This window comes from Mustelus asterias, chromosome 11 (genome assembly GCF_964213995.1).
Source record: "Mustelus asterias chromosome 11, sMusAst1.hap1.1, whole genome shotgun sequence".
In the NCBI taxonomy this organism is placed as follows: domain Eukaryota; kingdom Metazoa; phylum Chordata; class Chondrichthyes; order Carcharhiniformes; family Triakidae; genus Mustelus; species Mustelus asterias.
The window spans coordinates 99,508,587-99,521,971 of NC_135811.1; the positions used below are offsets into that span (position 1 = coordinate 99,508,587).

Sequence of the window (13,385 nt, forward strand, 5' to 3'; positions counted from 1 at the left end):
CTCATGCAGGTGCTGTGGATGGAAAGGTGACTCACTGTGCTGAGATTCACTCGATGCCTTTTAGATAAGCAAGGTATATTTATAGATGCGCAAAATATAAACAATGGATGAACACTCATGCCACCTTTGTGCTCTCAATTTTTCTTACCCGACAGCGATGTCTAGCTGTGGATGGCACGGTAATACAGTGGCTAGCACTGCTGCTTCACAGCGCCAAGGACCCAGTTTCGATTCCCGGTTTGGGTCACTGTCTGTGTGGAGTTTGCAAGTTCTCCCCGTGTCTGCGTGGGTTTCCTCTGGGTGCTCCGGTTTCCTCCCACATTCTGAAAGACATGCTGGTTAGCTGCATTGACCCGAACAGGCACTGGACTGTGGTGACTAGAGGATTTTCACAGTAACTTCATTGCAGTGTTAATGTAAGCCTTACTTGTGACTAATAAATAAACTTTTAAAAAAAAACTTTAGCTGTAAGCTGCTTCCCCAACATCCACAGCAGAGGCGGAGGCAGCCTGCTGAATGCTATGCCCTGTTGTCTGTGATGACCTTGGCGGGCATCCTCCTTTGGGTCTTCTAATGTGGGCAGGAGCACCCTCTTCGGCCTGAGCAGCTGGAGTTTGCGGGGCCCCAGACAGAGGGGACATGGAGTGGCTGGACAGCGCAGGAGAGTCTTAGGTGGATTGCCTTGGGGTATCTGGCTGGCGTTCCTCCTCCCTATGGGTGCTCAAGAACCCCTCCCTGACTCCTTGAGAAGAAGGAGGTTCCTGGGGGGAGATCGAGGTGCCCCGTCCTCCCCAGGTGTAACAACTTGTGCATCCCACTACAGTGATGGTGTGCATATCTAACACAACTACCCTAAGTTCTCCATGGTGGTTGCCACCCTTCCATAGGTGAGCTCGATGTGCTGGCACGTCAGCGCCACTACATCACACAGAATGTAGACAGATTCCTCCATCTTTCATTCTAATCTGCTGATGGCCTCTGACAACCCTGCCCTTCTTTGGAGCTCCAGCATCTCTCTGAGGGCCGATCCTAGGGGTTCGTCATCGGACCTCAGACTCAGCAGGAGCCTAGCCTCCAGCGGTTCTCTGACTGCCGGTGACCCTGGGCTGTCCCTGCCTTCACCTGCTATATACCCACTAGATGGTCACCCTGAGCCTGTTCTAAAATTCGGTCCTTCTGAGGAGGGTGCAGGTGAATGAAATAATGGCTCTACATTCAGTGGATCCTCATCTGCAATGGCCTGGCGGCTGGGGCTGTTGGGCTGGCTGACAGTGTGTCTCCTTCTTGCTGGTGGCTGTAATAGAGAGAAGCGATAATTAATGATTGTCTGGATAATCACCTACATTACAGAGCACTCATTGTTTCGATGGGTGGGCGAAGACTGGTGAATGGGGCCTCATTGGCTTGTTGAGATGTGGCGATCTTGCCTTCATTGCAGAAATGGTCCCTGCCCTTGCCAGCCAGTTCTACCATCTGCTCCCCAAAGAGGGTGAGTGACCTGAACTCCAGCACCCGAACTCCTGGCAGTTATCTCTCCCTGTTTATGGGTGATCTTTTCCTGCATGAAGACAGACGGACAGACTGTGAGCAGGATGGTTGAAAAAGCAGATGACCGCATGCCCCCCCCCCCTGCTCTGTATGCTGAGTAGATATATGTAGGGGCTGAAGACACAACCTGTGCAGAACGTGGCAAGAGATGAAGATCAATGATGATGTCCCTTGTGCTGGTGGTGTGTTAGATTCCTGCGGACTGTAACCCTGCGAATGCTTGATGAATGCGAGTTGAGATTGAGGAGAAGGTTGCGGATGAGATCATCCATCGTCTTCCTGCGCTGAATACTGGACCTCTTCTGGGGAGTGCAGATGTTGATCACGCTGGCGAGCTGCTCCCATCAAGGGATACGGTATCCCTTGCTCATCCTTGACTGCCTGAGGGAGTGCTGTCAGTGCCTTGTCACTGAACCCGGGGGCACAATGCTTGTCTTTTCTTTGTGTTGGGGGGGGGGGGTTCCTCAGCTGCAGAAAGTGAATGTGTGCATAGGTGCCATTTGAATATGGAAGTACGAGCTGATGAGGTAACAGCAGGGTGGACAAATCCCAGGTCTGCACAGCCACGAGGTATGATCTACTGCTCGTTTATGCACACATAATGAGAGGAAAAGCAGAATCTGGCATGGAGACTCCCATGCCAGCCGGCAGGAAGTGCATCCCACTGCATTTAATTCCACCCCAAGTATCATTACTTGGCAAGGAATTTGGCCCGGAAACCAAATGAAGTGTCCAATTTTTGTACATTTTTAAAATAACTCCTTTAAGTTAACTCTGGGAAAATACTGTCTAATTTGAAATGGATAGGTTTGTAGTAATTGGAAAGGGAGGGCATGAGTACCTGCAGTTACTGTGTAGAACAGAGAGCATCCCCTTGACCTGAGGTTGTGATCAGTGATGTGGGTGTATTGTGGCTTTTATCCGCCCCTTCGCCTCTTGCAGAATTTCAGAGCTGCTGAGTGCAAGTGTTCTGAGTGGCACGCTATACTGTCGTGGCTGACAAGAGAACATTTGGAACTCTTTAATGGCAGGCAAGCGGCAGAGTGTTAAAATGTAAAATCAAACTAGGTAGCGTGGGCAAAAGTCACATTGTACAATAGCTCCCGAGATCTAATAATGTCATCGTTTTGTTTCCTTATGACTATTTCTGGAAGAATTCTGAGATAAATGGGTTATTGCTTGCGTTAAGAGAGCAGACAAAGCAACACTGAATGCACCAAGCATTCATTCGCTAATATCAACAAGAGAAGTTTCCAGATTCTGGTGCAGTATTCTTTTTTGCTTTTTTGATTACTGCGCTGTAGTGAATGGACATGTTGAGCCCTCTGTGAAGTAATATCCCCGGATCTCTTTCAACTTCATATTTTGGTATTTCAATGTCATTCACACTACTAATCCATTCTAGAAAATTATGAGCACAAATATCTGTAAACCATTTAGACAATGACTGCCTTGTACCTTGCCTCACCCCACCCAAAAATAAATTATTATTTAAAAATCATTCTCTGATTGTTCTTGATGTTGGCAGAAGCAGGCAGACTGTTCCTTAATTAACAGTGTTAAGCTTTTGCATAATTGACATGTAGCAAGTGTTTGCCCTCCCTCAGCTGCATTCCATCATGCAAGAAAATTAATATTTGGGGTATTCATTGTTACTCTAGACCTATTAAAATATGGGTTTATCAATATGCTGCTGGGGTTAAGGCATTGAAGGCTTGACCATGCTCGATCAGCTCCTCTGGATGGGCCACATCATTCACATGCCTGACACAAGGCTCCTGATGTAAACGTACCAATCAGAGCTTTGACATGGCTAGCGAGCTCCAGGAAGGCGGAGGGAAGGGCAATATTTCCACCGACGGCTGAAAACCCTGGCCCAAGCCTGCCCTGGCCCAAAAACACCTCGTGTTTCATCGCCTAGAACAAGCTGAAGCCAAGCATTGACAGTGAGAGGAGTACGTGGCAACCTGGGCACTCGGGGGGGGTGGCACGGTGACACAGTGGTTAGAACTGCTGCCTCACAGCGCCGGGGAGCCGGGTTCGATTCCCGGCTTGGGTCACTGTCTGTGTGGAGTTTGCACGTTCTCCCCGTGTCTGCGTGGGTTTCCTCCGGGTGCTCCGGTTTCTTCCCACAGTCCAAAGATGTGTGGGTTAGGTGGATTGCTAAATTGCCCCGTAGTGTTAGGGGGACTAGCTAGGATAAATGCATGGGGTTATGGGGATAGGGCCTGGGTGGGATTGTGGTTGGTGCAGACTCGATGGGATGAATGGCCTCCTTCTGCACTGTAGGGATTCTATGATTCCACTCATCCACCCACTCCTCCAATCACTGTCCGCCCCACTTGCGACAGTAGGTCACACATTGGACTCCTCAGTCACCTGAGAACTAATTTTCCATGTGGAAACAAGTCATCCTCAACTGCAAGGTACTGCATATGAAGAAGAAGGAGGAGGAAGGGGTTAAGGCTACAAGTTTCACTGAAGTAAACTTGGGATACCTGTACAATAGGTTCAGCCAAATGCAGCGCTACATAGTCTCACTCCTGATTTTGAACCGACAAGGTACTAATTCACTCCCCTGCATCTACTAATGATAATAATGAATCTTCTGTTGCGCTTATGCTGGAATAGGCTCCTTGAGAGATGATTCAAGTACTTCAGCTGCACTTCATGGTTTAATCAGCAGTGTTGTTTTCCCCTCTTTCAGCATAAAACACATTAGATTGTTCATTATAAGCATATTGTTACTGCTTGGTCAATAACCAGAGCGGAGTGAGTTGATACAAATGGCAGGAACAGATGTCAGGCAATGACAGATTTGTGCCATTGCAGGAACGAAACTCTCGAAAGCAAACACAGTAACCTTCACTTATATTAGCAGTCTTGTTCAGAGCTTTCTCTCTCTCTCTCTCTCTCTCGCTCTGTGTGCTGTAAATGTCAAATCCGCTTAGGCAGGGTGACTGTGACTCAAGCTGACATTGGTGATTTACGGCTGAATGCACGCCACACTGGAACCACTGGCACACAGACAAAACTCTGTGCTGCTGCTGGCACCCATGCGCACTGCAGGCCTGGGTCTCATGACTTCTGTTGTCCTTAGGAAGCAGAGGTGGAGCATAGCACAGGATGTGCAGATTAATGGCAGATTCTGAAGAGTTGGTGAAGCAGATTTCCTTCCTCGGCCTGTGTTGGTCTGAACTATGATACAGCTGTAGTTTGCTTTGCTTTTTTTAAAAAATAGCGAGTGATTTTAGGTGTGAGGGTTTCAGTTTTGGACACATTTCTTTATTCAGCAAGTCGCTGAGGCCTGTGAAGGTATGTACTGTATGGGTAATTTTTTTTTGGTGGATTGGGGGTGGAAAATGTGGGTAGAACTGCATTTACTCAGGCTTGTATGAGTGAGGCCTCACCGAGAGAGAAATTCTCTTTTTAAGTTTTATATTGTTTCGTGTTGTTGCTCCAGTTGGCTGATGAAAATTAGTTTTGTTTTATAAAGACAGATGTTAAATGCTAATTAGATAGAATTACAGGGCAGAGAATCACGTTTTACTGTCTTGTTTTCTGCTGTGGTTTTAATTTTTCTGAAGTTAATTAAAATAATTTAATATCTCAAGCTGAAATAACTTTGTTGAGAAATACTCTTATCTGTCAAAGTCCAGGAAGGATTATAAATAGTTACTTTTAGTGATGAATTGGGTTTAGTGCTGCTCAGATATAACTTCGGGCGATAGTGCTTTATTTCCACAACTTTATATGTGCGTTTAAAGATCAAAGGGGTAGAGTACTTTTTCCGACTAATTAAGTATCAGAGTTGGGAGGGCTCTGTAAACAGGTAAGCGGTATATTGTAGTTGGGGGATCTCAATGTGTTACCTATTATTCTAAATTCACCAAAGCCACACTTCCAGTGGGAGGGTTGCTTGAACAGAGCACAAGTCAGAAATAGGGTGATGCGACACTGTGGTACCAATTCTCCAACCTGTGAGACTTCCCATTGGAATTGGTGAATTGATCCCACAATTTAAGTGAGTTAATATTAAGATTTTAAAAGCAGTGCATCAACACCCAGGAATGGATGTGCTCTCTGATTATCAGTCTCCTGCTGTTAATTAAATTAAAGAAACATGAGCTCAAGCTAAATTGGCTAAAGTTATGATCTGAATCCCTTGATGGCTCAGCGGGTTTATTCAGTGAATAACAGAAATCCATGGCCTGCGCTGAAATAGCTGATACCAGCTGGGGCAGCAGTATTAACGTAACAAATGGGTTCAGCGTTCCCAAATTAGAGAGGAGAAAATTGCCTGTTTGATATTTAGACAGATTGCTTCCTTATCTCATTGCTTTCTGTGGACCTTTAGTGTATGTGCGTTGGTTGCCACATTTAACAATATAATAATGATGATTATTCTTCAAAAGTGATCTATTCGGTGTAAGGTGATTTGGGACATCCTAAAGTGTGATCAGTAGGACCACCTATTTCCATCTATGTAACTCAACTCCATTCCTACCTTCAGAACTTCAGGAGTTTAATAATGAGGAGAGATTATACAAACTAGACCTGTTTTCTATAGAATTTAGAAGGTTTAGGGGTGATTTGATCAAAGTCTTCAAGATACCAACAGGAAAAGACAGGGTAGATGAAGATAAACTATTTCCACTAGCTGGAGATTCTAGAACTAGGGGGGCATGGTCTAAAAATTAGGACCAGACCATTCAGGATAGATGTTAGGAAGCACTTCAATACACAAAGGGTGGCAGATGTTTGGACCTCTCTTCCACAAATGGCAGTTGATGCTAGATCAGTTGCTACCTTTAAATCTGAGATAGACTTTTTTTGTTTAAGTAAAGGTATTAAAGGATATGGGCCAAAGGCAGGTGGATGGAGTTAGGCCACAAATCAACCATGATCTCATTGAATGGTGGAACAGGTTACACCTGTTCCTATGTTCCTATCTCAGCTTGCCTACTGCTGAAATTCTTGCCTTTGTTACCTCAAGGCATGACTATTCCAGTGTGCCACTGGTCAGCCTCTCAAGGTCAACCCCTGCCCTTATGGAAACATGGGATCTTCCAAAACTCTGCTGCCACGTTCTTGCATCAAATCCCTTTCACCCATCACCTCTCTGCTCACTGATCTACATTGAATCCTAGTGAAACAATGCCTCAATACTAAAATTCTCATCCTTGTTTGCCCTTCCTTATCTCTGTAATTTCCTTCAGCTCCATAACCCTCTACACATCTGCACCTCTCTAATTCTGGTTTCTTGAGCATCTCCAGTTTTAATTGCTGCACTGTTAGTGGCTATACCTCCAGATGCTGAGTCTTCCCTCCCTAAACGTCTCTACCTCTCTCTCATCCATTAAGATGCTACTTAAAATAGACCTTCTTGACCAAGCTTTTTGACATCTGCCATAATATCCCTGTATATGGCTCAATGTCACATTTTGCCCTCGAATGCTTTTCTGGAGTGCCTTACATATGGGCACTATGTAGAATACAAATTATTTAAATAAATGAAAGTTCTCCTTCACTGATCATTAATCGAAGTGCACCTGTATGAGTGTTGGAGTGAGGGCTAGAATAGGCTTGACTGTGATTCCCCCCTTGAGGCTGATTAGTTTGTCAGCACTCCTTGTCAGGATTCATTCATGAAAAATGACTATTTGGGCAAGGCATCAGAGGATCACCGACGCCTATCGAACCGTTCCAGGAAGTCAACACCTTCAGGGGAGCCGAAAATTGTTACAAACGAAAATCATTTATATAATTATTGAAATGTGTTGGTATATTTCAAGAAACGTCTTTAATAAATAGCAGCATTAAGCCTCCAGTGACGAGTGAATATAGGATATGGTGTAGTAATAAAATGCTAAAGACAAGGAGGACCCCAAGTCTGTTTTGAGTTACCCAATCTCAACTAGAGTAGCAATGAAATGCCATAATTGTCATCCGCATCCCCAGGCTAGGAAGAGGAAAAAAATAAAGTAGATTATTATTCAGTACATTTATGTAGTCGTTGGGCTAAGATCTGATGTTTGTTATGGTTGGATATTCAGCAAGTTTATTCTAGTGTTGTTGCCAACTGCGTGTGACCCATGCTGCAGGCACTGAAGGCTGGCAACCAATAGACACCTATTTACATTTTATTTTGTAAAGTTTAATAACTATTCCAGCTCAATGGCATTGGTGCTTGGTATGTTAAATGGTTTGAATAAATTGTTTGTCTTAAAATTATTCAATTTCATTAAGTAATTATGAGTTTATTGCTGTTATATGTCAGAGGGAAGTTAAAGATGAAATTGAATTTTTGCAAGGTAAAGTTATTAAGAGCTAACTTAACAGGTGCCGAGCTTTGCTCAACCAGAGGTCTCATTAGTTAATTAGTTGCAGCAGTCAGTGTGTCTTAGTTGCAGCCTTCGTGGGTTTTCTTACATTGAAACAAACAGCCTGAAAATTGAAGGGGCTGCACACAGGCCAAACTGACTTCTATACCCAACTATTTCATCTACCCTCCTGACCAATGAAGTTCTCTATTGGATGTCCTAACTGGTTAAATTTACCATATAATTACAACGCACTCATTTTGCAGTCTGTTGTTGACATAAAAATATCATTTTTGAGTTCAATGAGCAAATACGGTAAGCCATCCACATCTGGAGAGTGTGCCAGGTTTGATCCATGATTGATGCTGAGTTCACCAATATTTGCTGGCCTATGCCAATATTGGTGAAGGGCATAAGAGACGAGGCACAGGGACTGCTGCTGTTAGTGTTAGCATTTCCAGACCAGAAATCAAAAGCCATCCATATGGCGGCACGGTGACACAATGGTTAGCACTGCTGACTCACAGCTTGGGTCACTGTCTGTGTGGAGTTTGCACATTCTCCCCATGTCTGCATGGGTTTCCTCCGGGTGCTCCGGTTTCCTCCCACACTCCAAAGATGTACGAGTTAGGTGGATTGGCCATGCTAAATTGCCGCTTAGTGTCAGGGGGGCTAGTTAGGATAAATGCATGGGGTTATGGGAATGGGGCCTGGGTGGGATTGTGGCCGGCAGACTCAATGGGCCGAATGGCCTCCTTCAGCACTGTAGGATTCTATAATTCCTTAAAACTTCCATTCGTAATCCTGTTCAGTCACTCCGGCTGGGAAGTGAGCCTGGATGGAAATTGAATGAGGGCTGATTCAAGTGTAACTGTGATGTACACTTCTTAAATAGTGCATATATTCATAGAATCCCGACAGTGTGGAAGCAGGCCATTCGGCCTGTCGAGTCTGCACTGAATCTCCAACACAGCATCTTACTCATGCCCATCCCCAGCTCTATCCCTGAAACCACACACGTTTGCTCTACTAATACTAATCCTGCTAACCTACACATCTTGGGACACTAAGGGGCAATTTAGCATGGCCAATACACCTAACCCGCACATCTTTGGACTGTGGGAGGAAACAGAGCACCCAGAGGAAATCCATGCAGACACAGAGAGAACGTGCAAATTCCACACACACGCTCGCCCAAGGCTGGAATTGAACCTGGATCTCTGGCGCTGTGAGGCACCCTGGCTCCAAGATTAACTGATGGCCCCATGCTTGAACATTCTGAAAACACATGCTTATAGACTCGTACATGTGGTTGAGCGAGGCACTATCCGGTATAGATTCTGTGGTATTCATAGGATCTGTGTTTGCTCCTTAAAGAAAGAAGTGGGGGAATCAGCGAAAACTGGAGGACCAAGATGGGGGAATTCAGTGGAAAAAATTTTCACTTTGTGTGGAAGTATTTTCACATTTGGTTATGCTGTGCCTTTATATGGTCTCTGCATAGATCATACAATAGAAATACTGTACCTGTATTCTTCTCTATGTTCATTGTGCCCATCAGAGACCCAGGCTCCCATTATTCTTGTTGTAGTGATTGCAAAAGATGTAAACCAGTAGAAAGTTGACATTTGGTACTGTCAAGGAATTCTTATTTCAAATCATTCTTCCTGTATACAGCCTACTACAGTCTGGATGATTTTTAAAAAATAACTGAATCAAGTCAGGAGTGTGATGGAATACTCCCCACTTGTGTGGATGAGTGCAGCTCCAACAACACTCAAGAAGCTTGACACCATCCAGGACAAACACCACCCTCTACCACCAACGCTTAATAACTGCAGTTACCAAAGATCCTTGGACAGCACCTGCCAAACCCACGACCACTTCCATCTAGAAGGACAAGGGCAGCAGATACATGGGAACACCACCACCTGCAAGTTTCCCTCCAAGCCACTCACCATCCTGACTTGGAAATATATTGTGGTTCCTTTGCAGTCGCTAGGTCAAAATCCTGGAATTCCCTCCCTAACAGCATTGTGGTTCAACCCACAGTACATGGACTGCAGCGTTTCTAGAAGGCAGCTCAACACCACCTTTTCAAGGGCAACTAGAGATGGGCAATAAATGCTGGCCAATCAGCGATGAGAATTAAAGTAGAACTTGTCTTTTTTTTGCTGCTGTGTCGTTTTTTTTGCTGCTGGGCTGCGGGAAAGAGGATCTCATCATGAGAGCAGGAAGTGACGTTATCAAATTTTACTAATATTTGTCTTCAAAAACCATAGAGCCAAAAGAAAGGAGTGTGATGGAATACTCCCCACTTGTGTGGATGAGTGCAGCTCCAACAACACTCGAGAAGCTTGACATTTATCCTAACTAGCCCCCCTGACACTAAGCGGCAATTTAGCATGGCCAATCCACCTAACCCACACATCTTTGGAGTGTGGAATGAATTTAAAAAAACATTGTTTTACTGAATTCAATGCCTCTTTAAAATGTCCCTGGGATCCAGGAGGTTAATTTTATGAATTTACAAATCTTCAAGAATATGCACTATTTGTTTCTCGATTTTAGCTCCTGGTGAGAAAAGCTGCATACCTGAGTTAAATCTGCAAAGTTACCTCTTCTGTTTGTAAACTTTTTATAATTATTTTTTCTAAATTTGTTTTGGAAAAAAATGTAAAGAATCCCCCCCCTCCTATCTTTTGGCTCTATGGTTTTTGAAGACAAATATTAGTAAAATTTGATAACGCCACTTCCTGCTCTCATGATGAGATCCTCTTTCCCGCAGTCCAGCAGCAAAAAAAAACGACAGCAGCAAAAAAAAGACAAGTTCTACTTTAATTCTCAATTTCTGCTGGCTCATGACTGCATGTGACATTGCAATATTACTGACAGTGTCAGTTGTGACTCAATTGGTAGCAGTCTCATCATTGATTAGAAGGTTTTGGGTTCAAATTTCCCTCAGGACTTGAGCACAAAAGTCTAATGCTGACATGCCAGTGCACTACTGAGGGAGGGAGTGCTACAGTGTCAATGGTGCTGTCTTTTGGTTGAGATATTTATTCACGGCTCCACCTGCTCTCTCAGGTGAAAGCAAAGAAATCTCATGACACCACATTGAAAAAGGGGAATTATCTGTGGTGTCCTGGCCAAAATTCACCCTTCAATCAACATCATAAAAACCATTATCACATTGTGGGAGTTTGCTGTGCGCAAATTAGCTGTTATGTTTCAAGTGACTACACTTCAAAAATCTCTCAATGGCTGTAAAACACTTGAGATCATGAAAAGTGCTGTCCAAATGCAAGTCATATATTTATACATATATAATATATATATTATATATTTTATGTATGTACAGTGGCACAGTGGTTAGCACTGCTGCGTCATAGTGCCAAGGACCTGGGTTCAATTCTGGCCTTGGGTGACTGTGTGGAGTTTGCACATTCTCCCAGTGTGTGTGTGTGTGGGTTTCCTCCAGATGCTCCAGTTTCCTCCCACAGTCTAAAGATGTGCGGGTTAGGTGGATTGGCCATACTAAGATTGCCCTTTGGTGTCCCAAGGTGTATTAGTGTGGTATATATGTGGGGTTATGGGGATAGGGTGGGGGAAGAGGGTCTGTCAAACAGTCGTTGCTCTGAGTAAGAATTCTATGATTAAAGGTGACCACTTGTGTGAAATACTGGGGGACGTCCAGCACTTGTAGAACTCCAGCTCAGAAAGAAATCAGTCCCATCAGAAGAAGGAGGGTAAGATGGAGAAAAGAACAGAGAGAAACAGTTTTGTCCAACAAAGGTATCTCATCTTTTGTAATGCAAAACTCAGCCAAAAATGTAGTCCAGTTCCTGTGGTTGTCCACTAAATATTTACGTAAGACACAGAAACATCGTTCTGGTCACCTGGGAATTTTATTCGAAAGCCATCAACTACTGTTTGAAGCTTAGAGGTCTGGTCACCTTACCTGAAGCTTCTGTTTAGGTTTCTGTTCCTTACTGATTAACTGCGACAGTTAACAGTGCGTGTCTGTGATTTACACACATTCTGCTCTCTGCATAGGGTCGGCCACATACATTTGCACATTTTTCCCATTTGTCACCCTTCTCAAACCATGATTCACTATGTGCATTCCCTGCTGCTGTTTTATATTGACATAGTAACACTGCCACTACTCTCAGATCTCTGGGCGTCTTCAGTGATGTCTCCAGGTTCCGTAAGCAAGGAAGCAGTCGTGATTCCCGATGTGTTTTTCATGTAAGTGTTCATAGTGCCAACTCAAACTCTACCGCAGATGTTTAACTGATCCTAATTTGCCCCAGGATTTGATGTAGTTTTGTTGTTTCTTATTTTACACCAGTGCCTGCTCAGTTAGCTTTCTTTTTAAAAGTCACAAGGAATAAGCTGAGTCAGTTCATTTGCACGCCTTGTCTGTGTGTGTACATCTTATTCCCAGTGTGCATTTCTACCCTCCTTTTTCTCTGATTCATTCATTCTCCTGTTTCACATCATCTATGCCCATCTTTTGTCATGGCCACAATAATCCTGTTATTTTTTATCTGCTAATTTATGCAGTCAGCTTCCCCCCCCCCCCCCCCCCATTTTCCTCCCCACTCCCCTCCCATCTGCAATTCCTCTTTGTGGAATATTAATTTTAGCACATTATCTTGTTCTGAATCACAATTTTCATTTGTCACGGTGGGTGCAGTCACTATCTATTGACATCAAGAATGCCGGTTCACTAGCTTTGGGTGTGTTTTCTGTTATTTCAGAAATAATCCTTCATAAAGCTTTAACACGGTGGCACAGTGGTTAGCACTGCTGCCTCACAGCGCCAGGGACCTGGGTTTGATTCCCAGCTTGGGTCGCTGTCTGTGTGGAGTTTGCATGTTCTCCCCGTGTCTGCATGGGTTTCCTGCGGATGCTCTGGTTTCCTCCCACACTCCGAAAACCTGCTGGTTAGGTGAATTGGCCATGTTAAATTCTCCCTCAGTTTACTCAAACTGGCGCTGGATTGTGGCGACTATGGGATTTTCGCAGTAACTTAATTCCAGTAGGAATGTAAACCTACTTCTGACTAATAAATAAACTTTAAACTTTACTTTTAGATGTGCAATGTAGCAGTTGTGATGCTACATCTGACCTAATCTCCTCAGAGCAGATAGTGAATGATAGCTATCCAGTCCCTGCTGGTTAGAACATTTCTGTGAACACAATGAGAACAGATTCAAGTTTGGCTGTGGCATGTTTCATGGTTAGGTTGCTTACTGGCAATCATTTTTAGGTTCACACCTCAGGAGGAGCCACTTGGAGAAGATGTCAAAAGGCTGCTGATACAATGCGTGTCAACCCTGGTATGAGCTGAACCGTATTTTGTGTTTGCCCAATTAAGAAAAGTAGCAGATAAAATTGGGGGAAAATAATTTCACGATCCCTCATTTCAATTGTACTGACTTCTTTCATCAATTTCGATTAGGCAGGCCTGCATCATCTCTGCAGTTCCCTATGTCATTGCTGAAC

General features: G+C 44.1%; 1 protein-coding gene across 7 annotated transcripts in view; it reads left to right on the forward strand.

The window, feature by feature from the left end:
* Nucleotides 1-13,385, forward strand: part of raraa (retinoic acid receptor, alpha a) — a 590,811-nt gene that overhangs the window by 186,094 nt on the left and 391,332 nt on the right. The window contains exon 1 of one of the 7 annotated variants that reach the window (XM_078224112.1): nucleotides 4,631-4,863. The exons of 4 other annotated variants lie outside the window; for them this stretch is intronic. The gene's annotated coding sequence lies outside the window, so the exon portion shown is untranslated. Of the gene's footprint in view, nucleotides 1-4,630; nucleotides 4,864-12,046; nucleotides 12,123-13,385 lie in introns of those variants that run through there. 2 more of the 7 variants (XM_078224104.1, XM_078224107.1) reach the window with 2 other exon arrangements.